Below are 5,074 nucleotides of genomic sequence, written 5' to 3'. Positions count from 1 at the left end.
CTTGTGTAGATGCCTATCAACGAAACTGAAAGGAGTAATTTCATACTTGGCAACAAACTGCACATGCCAGAATTGTTCAGCATTTGACAGTTCTACAAACAGAGCCGAGAACATAAATGAAAGAACAAAGTCAAGAGAGAAGAAAAAAAAACTTGGCAATCTGTTACATGGAAGGCATCCATACATTTGAAAACAATTATTAAACATCTGACGGTTTTTTTTTTTTTTTTTTGAGAAGACATCGCGTCCTAGAGAATGGAAGGATGGCCCAGTGGTTAAGGGGTCACAGCTCTTGCAGTGGACAATAGCTTGTCCCTGAGCACTTGTATTAGACAAACCATCTGTCGCTCCAGCTCCTGGGGGATCTCACACCTCTGGCTTCCTCTGGCACCTGCATTCACATGAGCCCACACACAGACGAGTACACACACATCATGTTTTTAAACAAATATTACAGCCCAGAGGAACCAACCACTTCAGCTGAAAAACCGACAACATAAAAGGAGAGAGGAAGAGTGAGCCTCCCTTGTTCTTGGTCTTTCTGTTTTTCCTGTCCCCCAGTGACCCAGCACACCATAAAGAAAGGCAGCATGGGTAGGAAGTGGGACAGTCCTTGCTTAGCATCCTGAGAAGGTGCGGACAGAAACAACCGAGTTAAGTTTGGTGTCTTTTCCACTGTTCCCGTGAGCATCCAAACACCTAGGCACATATGAGCTCTGAAATACAAATTGTAAGTTTGGTGAGTTTGCATATGAATGGAAGGCTTATATTTGCATCTAAATGAACACTGCAGGATGTAAAAATAAATGTTAAGGTGCATGCTAATATTTATTTATTTTTATTTAAAACTTTAAGTAGCACACACACACACACACACACACACACACACACACAGTGTCAGGAGAAAAGGGGGAAGCTTTCTGTTGCAGTGCCCACTGCTAAAGGCACCTTCTGCTCTGACCTGAAAACAGCAGGCCTTGAATTTTCATTTTGCTCTGAGCCATGTAAATTATGTAACTGGTTTTAGTTTTAAGCATTATGTGCTAATATATGTAAAATCACTGGGATCATGCCGGGCATATAGCAAGTGCTTTCTGAGCATTCGTTTTTACCATTATTATCATGACTAACGTATTTAGAAAGGCAAGACACATCTGCACAGGGTCTCCAAAGACATTAGTTACAACAACAACAAATGCTAAGAGATGGTTTATGTGATTATTTCCTACATATGTGTACTTCATGAATGGATCCAATACGCCCTTTATGTAAACCCAAGCTTTTGCCCATTTCCTAAATAAAAAAATGTAATATTAATCTGACAACTTTGCTTATTAATTTCTGGAAAATTGAGGGGGAAAATACCAGTAATTTACAGCACAAATACAGAATAGCTCAAGTCTATAGCAAATGGGGATTTGACCTGCTTAACAATTTTGGAGTCCTGAATAACTGAGGGACTCTCCTCTAAATACATTGGAAACCTCCAGCAGATGATTGCCGTGGTTTATTCTAATGGACAAAAGTCCATTCACGCAAAATCCATCAAATAGCCATGGAGAGGCACAGGGCACGCAAGGGAACAACAAAAAGGAGCACGCCATGATGTCCCATTCAAAGTGGATGAGCCTCTCAACACTGTCTGAGGGGAAGACGCCAGTGACTCAAGACTACTGATGACTCCACACGAAGGAAATGTCCAGGAACGGCAGACCCATGGGTGCCAAACAGCTTAGTTAGTGGTTGCTCAAGACAGAGAGCAAGGGAGCATGGGACAGACAGCGGATAAGCATGGCTTGTAGCTGAACCAACTTAAGCTCTGCCCCCACTAGCTTACAAGTGAGTGAGACTCAGACTGGGGTTCAATTACAGGGGGTAACCCCTTATCTGCTTCTCTAACTGCTGGCCTGGCTACTTCTCCAGCAGTGTTCCAAACACTTGCCATTTCTCCTGGCCATGTCCTCATGGTCCATCCCCTGTCCTGGAGGCTTCCTCCTCCTCTACAGACCTTTCCCCTTCTCCTCCCTACCTCACCAGGTAACTCTATTCCCTCCAGCAATGGGCTGTAGTCATTTTTCACTCAAACAATAGTTTTAAATTAAGGAGCACAGTTTGCACAACGAAAGCTGGTATAGGTGAGAATTCACCCCTCTTGAGGCAACTAGACCTCGGGATACAGACTTTAGCATTACAAGTCCCAGCAACACACCAAACCTCAACGCGTGAGTTCCTTTGAACAGAGCTTTGAAATGCCAGACAGGCTGGGGAGGTGACTCAGCAGACCACGCATGCCCAGGTAATGAGAAGCCTGCGGAAAGATGGGAAGAGAGGACCAACTCCACAAAGGTTGCCCTCTGCCCTCCAGACGCAGACTGTGGCACCAATGCACAGATGGCATGATAAAAATAGTAAGTAAATATTTTTCAGATGTCCCATCACTGATTTTGGTGAGGGTAGCGTAACTCTGTGAACTAAAATCTACAGAATTGTATATTGGAAGTGGGTGAGCCGAACTCTATGTGAATATCTCAGTAATTATATTTTATTTATTTTATGTTTCTTTTTTTTCCTCTGAGCATTTCACACATGTATATAATGAATTTTTAGCTGTTTTTTCTCTCTTCTCGTTACTTCTCATATCAGCCCTCCCTTTCTTACCAAAGTCCCCCTCGTTCCGTCTCTGTGGGTGTGAGCTGGTGAGTTTGGTTAAGGTTGCCTGCAGGAGCATGGAAGGGAGCTGCTTACTGGTGCAGAGGTCACGCTGCTGAGGAAATGTCAACCCCTCTCCCAGTCACAATTATCATCAGTCACGGAGGGGGCTCACAAGACCTTCTCCTAGTCTTACTTAGATGTCGTGAGGCCCAGTTTCATGTAGGTCATGTGGAGATATTACAGCCAAAATTAGGTAATTTTACAAACAAAATAAAAGTGGTTTTGAACAATGACAACAAAAAAAGTCTGTATTATTTTAAACAACCTTACAGACCAGGTATGGTCACTGTGATATTTTCCAACCAAAAGTATTAGCAAACAATGTGTTAATCTCAAAATAAATTTTAAAATTTCAAGGAAATCCTCAAATAAGCTTTCCTGTTTTCTGAGCTGTTTATAAGATGTCCTCGAATTGTTAGATATTTTCCCAATTGATTTTTCTATCATAAACATTAAGGATGTCTCATATGACCCCTTGGGTGAGATGGGATTTTTACCTTTCACCTCATTTACAGAATGGAGAGCATTTCAGAGGACTCAGATCATGAGATCAGTGCCAATTCAAGGAGAGTCTGGTGCAGTTTGGCTGTGTACTGCACAGGAAAATGGTAAAGGGTGTGGCTGTGCGTGTTGAGTCTACAATTGTACTGTCAGCTATTGTCTTTTGGAAATAACACAAGGATCAAGGTTATCGATGTTTGTAAAAAAAACACATGAACAAAAGAAACAGCGTATTTCTTCAATGGGAACAATGAAGTAATGTGCAAGAAGACAGGAAGAGGGATGGTCCTGAGTACACTGGTTAAGAAAACAAGGCATTTAAATCCCCATATGCATTTCCAGAAATTATGACAAACCCACGTGGCATAGCAAAGATGGAACACCATACACACACTCACACTCACACACTCACACTCACACACACACTCACACACACACTCACACTCACACACTCACACTCACACACACACTCACACACATACACACACATACACACTCACACACACTCACACACACTCACACTCACACTCACACACACTCACACTCACACACTCACACACACATACACACATACTCACACACACTCACACTCACACACACACACTCACACACACTCACACACACACGCACACATACACACTCACACAAACATACACACAAACACACACATACACACACACTCTCTCACACACACATACACACACACCACACACACTCACACATACACATACACACACACTCACACACACACACTCACACACACACACACACGTGCGTCTGTGTGCACACAAAATCACACAAGCATATACACAAACAGGCGCAAAACCACAAGACCTTATTAACAAAATATAATATTTTACCTATATAGTTTAAGAGTGTGGCATTAATATATTTAACAAAGAGAACATTTTCAGGATTGTGACAGAGCCTGTTTTGGAGGGAGAAATTCAGCCCCCTCCCCCTCTCATGAGTGAGGGTGGGGGCTCTGTGTGAGAGAGCTAGAAAATGGATGGATGATAGCCAACAGGCTTTGGCCAGGTTCTGACTGCAGCTGAAAAATGTGCTGGAGTGGGACTGTGGCAACCTAGGTTGTTACAAGGCTGAGATCCTCTGCCTTACACTGCCACCCCTGTCCTATGATGCAGCTGCTTCTAGCTGCAACTCCGGCAAGGTTCTAGGATGGTTGGGCCCTGTCTCAGTTAGGATTTTACTGCTGAGAACAGACACATGGCCACGGCAACTCATAAAGGACAACATTTAATTGGGGTTGCCTTACGGGTTCAGAGGTTCACTGCTTCATCATCAAGGCAGGAACATGGCAGCATCCAGGCAGGCATGGTGCAGGAGGAGCTGAGAGTTCTACATCTTCATCTGAAAGCAGCTAGAATTCTGACTTCCAGGAAGCTAGGATGAGGATCTTAAAGCCCATGCCCACAGTGACACACGTACTCCAACAGGGCTACAACTACTCCAACAGGGCCACACCTAATGGTGCCACTCCATAGGCAGAGCTTATACAAACTAACACAGACCCCTTATGTAAAACAGGGCAGTGTTTGCATGGAACCTGTGGTCACCTTCCCATGACCCAGAAGTACAGCTGACTCTGTGTCCCCAGTTCCATAATCATATATGCAGCCAACCCGAGATTAAAACCTGCATCTGCACCAAGTATGTGTGGACTTTCTTCTATCATTCTCTAAATAATACAGTGTAACAACTACCTCTGGAACATTTACATGGCATTAGGCACTGTTAAGTTGTGTAGAATAAGTAAGTACATGGGAGCTTATACTCAACATACTAATGCCAAATAGATAGCCCAAATCAAACCCAGACTCAGTTTAGGCTATAACTCTAC

This window comes from Rattus norvegicus, chromosome 2 (genome assembly GCF_036323735.1).
Source record: "Rattus norvegicus strain BN/NHsdMcwi chromosome 2, GRCr8, whole genome shotgun sequence".
NCBI lineage: Eukaryota > Metazoa > Chordata > Mammalia > Rodentia > Muridae > Rattus > Rattus norvegicus.
This window is presented reverse-complemented; position numbering follows the sequence as displayed.